Source organism: Onychostruthus taczanowskii, unplaced genomic scaffold, assembly GCF_017590055.1.
Source record: "Onychostruthus taczanowskii isolate IOZ18803 unplaced genomic scaffold, ASM1759005v1 scaffold13, whole genome shotgun sequence".
Lineage (NCBI taxonomy): Eukaryota > Metazoa > Chordata > Aves > Passeriformes > Passeridae > Onychostruthus > Onychostruthus taczanowskii.
Window position 1 is genome coordinate 11,199,196 of NW_024498462.1, and position 13,730 is coordinate 11,212,925.

Consider the following 13,730-nt stretch of genomic DNA (forward strand, 5'->3'; position numbering starts at 1 on the left):
AACTCAGGAAGAAAAAGGGATAAAGTTTAACGACTGTTCACAGTTCAGTGTCCTGCAAAATTAGAGAAACATCTGGAAGTTGTTTTTGCTTCGGGATGACTTTTAACTGACTAAATGATCTCATCTGCAGAGCTGGGCAGGCTGGTGGAGGATGGAGAGCAAGAGCTGCTCCCTCCCACCTGAAATGCACCACAAATCACATTCCAAGAGCTTTTCTAGCTCCCTAAATCCTCTGGATTCTTTTCCACCATTTAGGAGCAGCCTTCATTAAACAGCTATAAAACTAAATTAAGAGAAAGCAATAACATCTGATTAGAGCCAAGAAAAAAAATCAATTGCTCAGCATGAGCAACTAAGTAATAGCAAAATATTCCAGACACTTCCAAAAGAGGAATTTTAGCATAAAAACTTTGCTCATGGGAAAAGAGCTGTTATGTGAGCTGGAATTTGAACAACTGGGATTAATAAATCTGTATTCTTTAATTCCTTCTCTAGCTCTAACAGCCAAGAATTTTCATTTCTAGTAGGAAAGTGCTGTGGTGCAACATTACCTGGTATGTTTCTCCTCATTCCATTTTTGGGATGCCACCTGTGAGGAAAGGATGTGTTTCCTGTTGGAGTTGCACAGGTGTTGGGCAGACACAGCAGGACAAACCTGCAGAGGATCTGGCATCATGGCTGGACTCTAATGGATGGAAGTTTGGGAATGACAAAGGTAAATACAACTAAATTGTGACATTCTTTAGGAATTTCAGCCAAGAACACCACCCAGGATAAAGGATGGTAAGGAAAAAGCACTATAAAAACTGGGTTTTTTTGAGAAAACTGCCTATAATTTATTTTAGAAAGTAGTTTTTATATACTATTTATGTATATACATATATATAAAATATTTACATTTTTTTCTTCAAGTAGCATTTAAAAGCAGAAAATTTTGGACTGGAATATTAAGCATTTGGGGATGTGTTTATGGCACTACTATTTTCGATATGATAATACTGAGTAATAATTTTATTTAGGGAGTGAAAATATTTGTGGGAGGAGCCAATTTTTTTCTTATACCACTGAGCCAGGAGGAGATCCAAGTCTAGTATTTTCATAATCCATCTTCATCTGCTCTCCTGGATATATTTTCCCTCTTCTCTAATACTCCTGTTAGCAAGTCAGCCTTCCCTCTCTGTTGGATTCCCCCACTCTTTGCTCAAGTTAGCCTGGAATCAAAACAGCACTTACAGGCTCGTCTGCACATGTTGGAAACCCATTTGATGGCCATTGCAGGAGACACGTTTTCAGGTGGAATAACTTGGGAATTCTGTCTGGATGCATAGAGACAACAGAATTACTCTGCTGCACCAGTTATTCTTCCCAGATGGCACTGGAAGGGACGCTGGGGTGTTTCTGCTGGGGAGGAAAGGAACTTTCTTCCTAAGCAAATGTGATGGCTGTGTGAAAAGCCCCAATTTGGGCCATGTGCAGCCCACATTGTCCCAGCAGCTGGAAGCTGTTAGAGCTCAGGAGCACAGTGAGGATGGAGACTCCAGGGAGCAGCTGCGGCACGGCTGGGGTTGCCCACAGAACGTGGATCAGTTCCCTGATAAACAGAGAGCACCAAAGGCTACCTGGAGGAAACCTCAAATTCAGGAGAGCAAATGAAAAGCAGAAACAGTTTTCTCTTGCAAAACTTCCTGAGGGAAAGTGCTGTAGCTGGGTGAGCTTGGCCTTTGGAAGAACAGAAATGGTGCATTTGGGTGGGTTCAGCCTTTGCAGGCTTGGGCTGTAGATGAAGCAGCTCATTTGCATTTCAAAGCTGGCCTATATTCTGCTGATTGAGAGTAAATAATGCTCCATAAATATGTATTCCCTTCTCCGAGGTAACAGCACATCACAGCAAGAGAGCTTTGCTGGGATGGCTTCAACTGCTCCGGGTGGTTTTCCCCTGGTTTGTTGGGAGACATCCCAGTGTCCAGCCAGGTGTGAGAGCACCTGCCTGGGGCAGCCAGACATGTCAGGTGGCAGCAGGGATGGCTGCTGGGCACCACCATCTGTATGCAGGAAGTATCAAGGCTGGAAAGACCTCCAAAGTCATCAAATCCAGCCTCCAATGAATCCCACCATGGCCACTAAACCTCACCAGGAGGTTGTGCCACGTGAAGGGTGCACTCATTTTTGAGACCTCCAGGGATGGGGACTCCACTACTGCCCTGGGTGGCCCCTTCCAATGCCTGACCATTCTTTCAGTGAAGAAGTTTTTCCTAATATCCAACCTGAACCTCCCCTGGCCATTTTTCCTTGTCCTTTGTTGTCCCTTGTCCCCTGGGAGCAGAGCCTAATGCCACATGGCTGCATCCTCCTGTCAGGAGTTGTGAAGAGTAAGAAAGTTTCCCCTGAGCTTCCTTTGCTCCAGAGCAAACACTTCCAGCTCCCTCAGTTGCTCCTCATAGAGCTGATGTTCCAGACCCTTTGCCAGCTCCATTCCCTTCTGTAGACACAAGATTCCCAATTCCTCAAAGCCCAGCTTAGGACTGTTCTCTCAACAATGGCATAGATGGATGATTATTTATCCAGAACAATTTATCACTTGCATTCTGATGAAAATTAATGAATTTGATGATAAACTCTGCTATGAAATTAATGGTGCTAAATTCCGGGTATTAAATTTAGACCTTGAGAATCCACTATTAAAAAGCTGTGAGATCTCTGTATTTTTGGGGCCTAAAAAAGACACACAGTTGTCTGTATTTCTCCCAGCTTCAGTTCTCCTCCTACTCAAAATGTTGCATTGGGAAATAAACAACAAAAAATGATGCTTATCTTAGTTCAGTGATACGGCCATGATAAAAATTAATTGGTCACTAAAAATTAGTATTCAAAGCCAGGAACACTCACTATGAAAAAAAAAAAACAAAAAAAAAAAAAAAAAAAAAGAGAAGACTGCTAAAACATTCACCAAAAATGTAGATTTGGAACTCTTGCTCTAGAAATACAATTCAAGTTCTCCAAGCTACCAGTGAGGTGATGGAGATGGATGGGAGCTCAGGAATCACAAACGCTGGGCAGGGATTTAACAAAAGGACTTCAGGTATGAACAGAACGTGGTGGATTTTTGCTTAACTTGTTTTATTTCTCATGTCAGAAAGGGCTTTGGGTCATTAGGATGTTTCAGAACATGGCACAGACTCCTCCTCCCCTCTGTTCCCAACCTTCAGAAGAAATTTGGTCCCTGTAGCTCCCCCACTCAGTGTATATATTCAAAGATATAAGTATATTTATGAAATATCCAGAAGAAAAAGTCAGAAAAACCATCATGATAAAATGAGGGAAATGAAGGCAAATGAAATAATTCCTCTGAAATATTAATACAGAATATTTTTATACCCACCAAGATATTTTTTTCCCAAAACTAAACCAATATTTAAATCTTATATAAAACATCCACACTTTTGGATTTTATGAACTAAAAAACAGACATTATTTGAGGGGTGAGAAAAAAAGGGAAATACCCAGAGACTGGTGTAGACTTTGACCAATCCTGCAGCCCTTGAGGGAAATTATTACAATAGACATCAAAGATCTTTCCCTCCAATTACACTTAAAGTGTGTTACAATGTGTTCTGTAAACATGGGGAGAACATTCTCTGTCTTTAAATAACAAATAGACTTTTGAAGTCAAGAAAATTTAAGATCTCCAGAGAAAGCCGTGGTGGCTCCAGAGGAGTTCATGCCTTGCAGAAGGACTTGGGGACATTCCACATGGGACAGCCACAAGAATAGCTCAGTTTTGGAAGAGGGAAGGGACTGACTAAAAACCATCCCAGTGGAAAACGATGGACAATTGTGTATTAGCCTGAAGTAGGTTTTGTAATCCAGCATCACTTGTTATGGAATGAGAACAAAAACAAAGGCACAGAAAATAAGGACAGGATAATCCCAGCTGAGTCTCTTGAAAGGGCAAGAAAAAGAAATGCTAGATCCTGGGGAAAAAAAATTCTGGGAAATATTCAGGCACACAAATAATTGCAATTAAAGCCAGAAAAGGCATCAATCACACTGAATCTCTGAGACCCAGCTCCAGTGGGACAGACTGGTGTAGACTCAGCAACCACTAAGGAAATTATTTCCCTATCCACAGATGCTGTGGGGTTTCATTCTTAAAAGTCAGAGGAAGCTAGAAACAGCAGACTTCAGGGGGAAACCCCCTATAAATCAGGAATCCCCCCCTGTAACTTTTGATTATTCTTCCTCATGCCTGTGGCTCACTCATCCACACTGCACCCACTTCGTCCATCCCACACCTGGAGCGTTCCCACAGGGAGACACCAGGGCTTCCCTTCAGGGGAGGAGGGACCTTCTCCACAAGGAAAGAGGCACAGAAGGGGGTTAAAGCCATGGAAAGCAGTGGAAGAGCTGCCTGTGTCAGCGGGGAAGGCTGGAGGAGCTGGAAGCCACTCCCAAATGGGAATAGTGGAAAGAGCTGATGCATCTGAATAGATTTGCCTGTAGGAGCTGCCTTGTGTAAATTGGGGTGAATTCAGAGATGTGCCAATGTCTGTGAGCATTTCTGTGAGGCAACTGTGGCCAATAATCAGCACCAGCCCAGGGCCCTCGGGCTGAATTTCAGTCTTTGCAGTTAATTCAGTGCTGGGCTTTAAACGGACTTTAAACATTTGAAGTAACAGTGTCTAATCCAGCATTGTTGCCCTCCAACAGCAGCTCAGCAACCCCAGTTATATTTATTAACCTTCTCCAATTACTAATTTTGCAAGCTTTTGACAGTGTAGTTGAGGTTGTAATTACTCTTCTAGGGTATTAAGGGAAGATTATCCAAAATTTGGTCTCATTCTTAAATATATCCATTAAAAATTAATATAACAGATAATGAATTAATATGTATTACTAATACAAAGCAAACAAGTTAATCCTTCTGCCTTGAACCTGACTTCCATCTGCATATACATTCCAAAATAACTATTTTTTCATTTAAATCTTGTCATTTAAACCTTTTAACCCTCTTGCTGATCCAGAAACCACACAGCAAAGCATTGTTGAGTGTTGCAATGACCCAGCGTGAGGGACAGCAGATTCTTGATCCAAGAACACTGCAAAATCGTACTCAGATATATGTAGGTATGCACACACAAAAATAGGAAAATTGAAGGGAAAAAAAGAGGAAAGAAGAAAAAACTATGGATTGGAACAAAGCCACCACTGCTGGGACCCCTTGGAATCACTGCCTGTGTCCTGTTCATTCCTCCATGTCCCTGCTCTCCTCCTGCCACACACTTGGGAATAAAAATTTTGACTGAGAGATACTTTTCAATTGTTGAGAAATGTCATGATGAAAATGGAATCCAGAAATCTGCAAATATGGAGCATGCAGAGTTTTTTATTTATTTCCATTTCCCCCACCACTTTCCCCTCCATACAGGAAATTTAATTGGGTGAGAAGATTCATGATAGCAAAGACACAGACACACACAATATACATGATAGTTTTACAGATGTGATTCTTTGGCACTTATTTTACTAAGAATTTCCAAATCCACTTTAACCCAAATTAAGAATTCCCCAATCCAGATTAGTGCTGAAAAGCAAAAGTAACCTCGAGCTGTAATTTGAGAGGTAATTTGCCAAAGTAAAGGACCCACTGCACTGAGAGAGCAAAGTAAGGGCTTCCCTGTAAATGAGAAAGGATTAGGCCCATGGAAAAGTATCACTATAGCAACAAAATAATGCATGGGAATATGGATAACAAAGCCAGAGCTCTGGAGATGGAAGGGAAGAGGCTTTAATCACATCCTGCTCCCCTTGGCCCTACAACACACGAAAGAAACGAGCGCCCGCTCGGTTTGTGGGTTTGGTTTTGGGTTCATTTTATCAACACCAATGGGCAGCTTTCAGCCTCTGACAGAACATCCTGGCTGAAGGGAGGATGGGTGACAGAGCATCCTGGCTGAAGGGAGGATGAGCAGCCACAGAATCCCCGCTCTGACGGGAGCCGAGGCTGGGCCAGGTTCACGTGGACATCTCACAACCAGCCCTGCTCATTCCCTGGGCAGGATTGTGAGTGTGGCATGCCCGACCCTATATCCCACCCAGCAGAAACCTCCCATCCTAGCAGGCAGCTCTTTCCCAGTATGTTTTGCTAATTGGGAGTTCCAACAGGGGTTTGCAGTCCCAGCTCTTCCTGCTCCACAACCGTGTAGGAAAAGCTTCCTGCATCTTCCTCTGGAAGATGGCTTTAAAAGTTAGCAAAATTTATTATCAGCACCATTTATCCTTTCAGGCTGTAAAAAGCTGCCAGTGAAACCCCCCCAAAAGGCTTAATGCATTACCAAAGCACTAATTTTATTCTTCATTATTCCCCCAAACCTACATTTGGAGCTGGAGCTCCTGCTCTGCAGAGAGCTCCTGGTTAATGTATTTCTATGTGTAGATCCTTGACAGAGACAATTTTTCTTGCCCCTCAGGTGACTCGTAGAGCGAGATTTATGTCCATTATGCATAAATTCCTTGCAATATTGCTCCAGCATAATCAGCAGAAAATCTGAGCCAGCACCCACAGCAGCCACAAAACACCACCAGAGACAGCTGAACTCAGGCCACTTTCCTCAAGTCCCAGGGACTCTGTTCCTGTTGAAATCAGAGGCTGATTTTTGTCCCTGGTGGGTCTAAGGGACCACAAGGGTCTCCTTGCCATGCTAACACCCAGCTCTGTCCTTGTATAGCCTCAATGCAAATGTCACCATCAAATGGGACAGCCCAGCTTAGAGACCAAACCTTTCATTAGATCTGACCCTGAATTTCTGTAACTAAACATAAGAATTGAAAACCATTTAAAATCACTTTGCATCCCCAAAGCAATGCCAGCTTTCTCTGGTTTATATTTATTATCTTTTTTTGCACATCCCCAAATCTGACCACATGAATATCCTCAAGCCTCAAATCACCCAAATCCTTCAGTTTCATTTGGAGTAGGAATGGACCTTAAAGATCATCTAGTTCCTACCCCTAATTAGGGTTAATTAAGCAACCAACTACAAATTATATAGTTCTATCTAACATATCCTGAATTCATCAGTGATTTCATCCTGCAAGAGGCAAAGGCTCATCAGTGTTACACAAACTGCAGCCAAGCCTTTGGTACCTGAGTTGGGGGTTCAGGAGCTATTCCTGATTTACACTGCAGTGGATAAAAGAGTCGTATTTAAATTGGTCTGGGCTCTTGAGAAGTTTTTCAGATTATTTTTCAGCAACATTGCCACGACATCTTTATAGACATCCTTGGTTTTGCTGAGCGAAAAAGCCATAATTTCAAAGAGATGAGTTAGTTTTGGGCAATAGGAAATCATCACAATGTAAATAATTGCTGGGGTAAAGAGGACTCCTTGTTACCCCCTGGGGGGAGGCTGCAGCAGCCCACGAAGGAATTATTGAGAGGGATGAGATGAGCTGCTCCTAACTTGGGGCAGCTAAAAATTGGGCTCTGACGTCCCATGAGATGATGTAGTGCCTCTAATGAACACCCTCCCCCAGAACATGACTCATCCCAGCTCTCAGCTGACTGTGAGGAAGCCTCAGCCTAAATTTTGGATCGTTGAAATTGGTGAAATGAATCTCTGTGTCCCCGAAGTAAAACGAGATCTTTGAGAGCTGTACTTGAGTTCTCACACAGAGCCAGCCGAGTCATTCAAATTACATGGGCTGCCTTTCAATTCCTGCAATTCCCACTTGTGCCTCTTGGAAGACTGTCCTTTATATTTTGATTGAATTTATTGATTTATATTTATTTATTAGACTTCTTTTCTTCCCAGACTCTCAGATCAATATCAGGTCAACAGTGGCACAGAATGATTATCATGGCTGCCTGGCCACTAAACAGGAGGAAATTCCCACTGCTCTTGTTACTGGAAAAACAGAAAACACAAACTACCCTGAAAGTCCACAAAGGCATCAAATTAAACTGCAAACTCAAAATTCATCTCCATGTGTTATGTTTAAATGTTGCATTATGGCCATTAAACACTTCTGGTTTCCCATTTCAGCAACCATTGAAATAAAAGCCTGATGTTCCCCCTGATTGTCTTCTTTGCTGTCAGCTCTGGGGACCACATCTGTGTCCCCATCCCTGCCCTTGCTCTCCAGCTGCATCAGTGACCAGCAGAGCACCCAGCAGCACCTCTGGAAGAGCTTCCCTGCCCAGCTGGCAGCAGCAGCCACCTCCAAAATGCCTGAGGATGCTGCAGAGGAGGTGGACGGGCACCCAGTGAGGGAGCAGTGTCACCCTGCCAGGCTGGGGACAAAGAATACCTTCATCCACTTTCATCCACACAGCAGAACCACACAGACTTAGAGCTCAGCCTCCTCCTCGCCCAGAGAGGAGGCAGGAAGCAAATTTTTCCAGAAAATGCTATTAAAATATAACTTTTAATCTTCATTTTCCACGGGCACACCGGTTCTGTGTCACGCCCCAGCCCCTACCATCTGGAACACCTTTATTCAGCACATTGGAAGCCTCCTGTGGCCGGGGAAGGGGGGTTTCATCCTCCTCGCGAGCCCCTAGAGGGAGACACGACCCCGATTTTGGGAGGAGGCTCTGCCGGCATCCAGGCAGCGGCTCCAGGGAGCGACCGGCCCGGCGAGCCTTGGGAAAGGGATGGGAAAAGGGATGGGAGAAAGGGATGGGGGAAAAAGGGATGGGGGAGAAAGGGATGGGGGAGAAAGGGATGGGGGAGAAAGGGATGGGGGAGAAAGGGATGGGGGAGAAAGGGATGGGGGAAAAAGGGGGAAAAAGGGGTGGGGGAAAAAAGGATGGGGGAGAAAGGGATGGGGGGAAAAGGGATGCTCCGGGTCTCAGCTCCGGCTCCTCACCCGGCGGAGGATGCAGGGTGCTGGGAGAGAGAAACCACCCAGGGAAACACTGCCTGACCCAGGGATGCAGGAGCAGCCCTCGGGTGGAGCATCCCGCTCGGTGCTGGAGGGGATGGGTGCTGCCAAGAGCAGCTGCCAGCCGAGCTGGGGACGTGGCAGCTCCAACTTCTCCCTCCGGGAGAAGCCTGGCTGTAACTGCCTTAATGTGCCTCTTCACCTCGGAGCATGCTGGGTCTCTTTATCTCCTTGTTCATGGCCACAGTCATACCCCAACTCCAATAAAGAAAAATGGTTTTCAAGTGCCACAAGAAGAGCAGGACTAGATTATCAGCACATTTGCATGGACAGTAAAATATCACCAATCCGCCAAGATAAACTACGTGGAAGATTAGTCTGAACTGCCAATTTCTTAAAACGTTTCTCATTTCTTGGTTATGGCTATTTTTTGCAAATTTCCCTTTTAGAAATCGCATTTCTTTCAAATCAGCTCATTGCCCTAGGGTTGTTGACCTTTATTTCGCCCATCTGGAAAACAAATGAAGCAGGAAGGATAACAATATGAGATCCTAATCAGAAGTGCTGTTTGTTTTTTTGGAAGCTTGATTTCAAACTTATATATTTCCCCCTAAAGGCACTGCCAGCAATACACTGGATAAGCCTGCTGCAAGGAAAACCAGCAGCTTGGCCAAAAGTCTTTGTGGGTATCTTATCAGTGGTGAAATGAAGACCAAAAAAGCCAAATTATCAGTAAAAATGAACACAGATGTAGCTGCAACAGCAGAGCTCAAGGGCCAGGTGAGAAGCCTTGATGTTGTATCTAAAGACTCGGCAGCACAGATTTGACCTAAAAAGTTTAACCTGAGGTCAACTGTAGTGATATGCAAGGATAAAATAAATTAATACCACTAATTTTGTCAAAAATATTTATAAATTGAGTTATAAAAATAAGTATGCATAGGAAAGGGTTCATTGTGGTGGTTGAGCCAGAGAGAAAAGGAAAGGCAGCTGAACACCAAGACAAACCAGTTTTGGGTTTTCTCACCAAACAGTGCCAGCTCCCAGGATAAGGATGCAGATGAACACAAGAATTTGTTAGCTTGCAAGAGGAATTTGTTGATTTGGAGGATCCAATTCCCATAGTTCTAACTGGAGAATTTCTGAGTTCACTCATGCTGGAAATAAACCTGATTTGGGGGAATGATAGCAAGGCTTTAAATTTTTTATTATTAGAAATCTGTGGGCAGCAAAATCAATAGTTTTTAGGCAGCTCTGTTAAAAAGGGAATAATACATTTCAGTGCTCATTAAATGCAATTCTTTTCTCAACAATCTCATTGTTTTTCTCACCACTACCTGTCACCCAGGTATTGAATTAGCCGTAAAATCAGCCAGGTGTTGGACTCCTTGGTCCCTGAGGGTCTCAGCTCAGGATATTCTCTGATTCTGTGATTCTAAAACTCTGGAAGGCTTTGTAGAAAAACATCACAAAAACCCAGTTGGTCTTTAAGGTGCCTTCCAACCCTGTGATTCTGTAATTCCATGGAAACCTCTTGCTGCAGACCCATGAAAGACCTGTGGCTGAGCAAGTGCTGCCTGACCAGAGATGGAGAGAGGTGAGATGTTTAAAGAGAATAATATTGAACTGAGGAGAAGAATCTGGGGGAGAGCAGCAGCAGCTGCCAGCTGGGACAGTGCCAGTTTGGTGTCTCTGATGGAGACCTGCAGAAGTCCAACCCCTGCAGCTCCAGGGGCAGAGCCATTCCCTGTGCAGCCCCTGTGCCTGCCCCCAGCCTCCAGAGAACCTTCGTGGATGATGAATTGTACAAAAGGTGGCTGTGACCCCCAAACTCCAGGGGGTCACCAGTGTCCCCTCTACACCCCACCTGCAATGAGCACAAGGGCTGTTGGAGCAGAGTCTCCTCTGAAGGACAGGCTCCTTGTATCCCATAATAGCAGATTCCATTTAAAAATAGCAAATGATAGTCAGAGGAATAATAAAAACTAGAAAATCATCCAAAACCCCAGCAATACATCAAAGCCAGTTTAATAGCCCTTAATACTGTCACTGACACAGCTCCTGTGCTTGCAGGGCTGGATGATGGAATGGGCAGAAGTTCCTGGGTTTGGAGCCATTTCACCCTAAAACTTTGTTGCTTCCTGCATGTAAATTACAGATAATGGTTCTGCTGACAAGGGGTTGCACTTAGCTGACTCTGCTATGAGGTAAAATTGGAAGAAAATACCTGATTAAAGAACTTTTCTCATTCTTTCCTCTTGGAAAAAAGGGGAAAAAAAAACCCCAACCAAAAAGTAAAGAGTTAATTGCAGAGGGCTTCTTCTATCTCCTGGCTGGCTACTGAGCCAGAGCCATAACTGAGGGCTTTGGGACCCTTAGAGAAGAAAAGTGAATTGATGTAGTAGGGGCAATCCCATGCTTATCAAATCATCTTGCTTGCCTGTAAAGCTAAGCTCCAATTTATGGTGTTTTATGAAGCCCCAGATCGAGCTAAGGCTATAAAAATTGGGACTTAATATTCAGGAATAGAAATGCAGAGAGCACCACTGAAGTGACTTTTTTTTTTTTTTTTTTTGAGTACTTGCATGCTCCTCACATCAAACATAACCAGGGAGTGTGACAGTAATGGAATGCTGTCCACCAGAGAGAACGGGACAAACAGCCCAGGTCTGTGATTCCTAAGCCACAGGAACTTGCTGCTCTGCATGGATTAAGGCAGAATGTTGGCTCATCCACCAGAACAATGGCTAATAAACCACCAGGAATCATATAGCCCTTAGCAAGCTTATTCTTATTTTTAAACTTTTTCCCCTCTGAAAAAGCTTAGAAAAGTCTCTCAAACATCTGCCCACCAGATAAGTTTTTTCTTCTAGTGACCAAATGCCCAGAAAGAAGCTGAACATTTGTGTGCAGCTGTTTGGAGAGCAGCCCTTTCATTTACTCACCTGAGGAAAAGGATGAGATTCCCTTTTTATGTGCATGAAAAAGGAAAATAAGAGAGATGGGAATTTTCTAATCCATCCCTGAACTCTCCAGAGCCACCACTGCAACTGACACACTTTGCCACTGCCTTCCTTCACTGATCTTGCCACAGTCATTAGGGGGAACACCCATCTACTTAAATTACATTTTAAGGCTTATGACACCTGTTTAATGTTAGATCTGTGCTGAGCAAACCTTTAAACACTCACCTCATTTCCAAAGGTGTTCCTATGATTTAACCGCTGCCTAAATTATTGCAGTGCAGAGATAAAGTTATTTACACATTTGTATTAAGTGCACAACTGATTAAATCTCCTAAGTCCAGGTTGAAAATCCTCCAGAAAAAAAAAAAAAAAAAAAAAAAATTAACCAAGACAGCAATTATACAAGAACTGGTTAAAGCGTCACTTGATTTTTACTTGGAGATTTTGGGATCTAATTAAGCAGCAGGACTGATGTGTTCAGCTCTGTCCCGCTGGCTTCCCAAAGGGATCCAAACCCTCCCTCGTTTGAACGGTCCAGCCTTGATGATGAAAGGATGTGCTAATGACGGGCGTGGGCACCTCGCAGGCTGCAGGAACCCGGCGAATTCAAGCACTGCAACACCTGAAGTCACTTTTCCTGTGATTTAAGGATAGAAAAATGCGCAGTCTTTTCAAATGTCTTAAGGATATGCATGGATAGGCTCTTTAGGAGCAGCCTGTGCCAGGAAGAAGTCGCTCCCCCAGCTGCTCATTAAAAGCTGCTTGCTGCAGGTTTTGAACAGATCTGTTGGCAAAGCAGTTCAAATGAGCACTTTAATTCTCTCCAGGCAGGAAAAAAAATAATAAAAAAAATCAGCTGGGGTAGCTGGGACCGGTAATACAAACAGTTTAAACCAACCTGGCTGAGAGGAATTAGGAGTGTGAGCACACAGCCCTGGACCAGCAGGCTGGCAGAGGGGGGATGCCATCAGCTCATCCCACTGGATTTTCCCTCAGCTGGCACACAAAACCATGTTCCCATTCCTGCCCCACATGAATCAATTGTTTGTGTACTTAAATAAAAACACTTGCTGCAGCAAAGGTCCAAACTCAGTCATTGCATTATTTTAAATGTTTTTTCCTCGTTGATATGGATTTCTAAATTTCTTTTTCTGAGCTTTTTCTTCCTGAGGAAGGGATTTCTGCAATTTCTTCATTGCACCTGACTGATCCTTTAGATGCAACATCTCTGCCCATGACTATTTATGTGATCCCAGCAAAACTGAAGAGATTCCTTGAAGCATCATTATGAATCTGCAATCAAATTCCCAGGTAACACTGCAGGGTACAAAACCTGTCTGGCATTGCCATTTCCTGGATGGATCCCTGGCTCTGCTCACTACTTTCTTTGCCCCAGTTTGGAATTCCACCTGTGGATGCAGGATCTGGGCATGGCAAGAAGTGTTTGAGGCCCAAGGTTATTTCTGACCACAGACAGAGGACACTAAGCAGATACCAAAGGTGTGTTGCAGGTAATATTTTTGTTTCCTACAGTTTAAAATTCACAATACAGCTGCATAGTCAGCATTTAAAATTCAGGATTTTCTTCACACTCTCTCCATGCACTGAGGTGGGAGGGGGAAATTCTAATCCATGCTGAGGCAGAAAAACAACTCACTAAAACACCATCTAAAACAGGAGGTTTGAACTCCTTGAAACTCTATTATATGCTTGAGTAACTCCTGGAACAATAGAAAGCTGTGCATGATTATGCAGGCAGGCAGAAATATTCCAGGCAGATGCTGTCCTTACTGCCACTCCTGGAGTCTCATCCCTGCCCTGGACACCACTGTCCCTGCAATTGTCCCTTTGAGGTGCCACACCAGGAGAAGATGGCAAGGG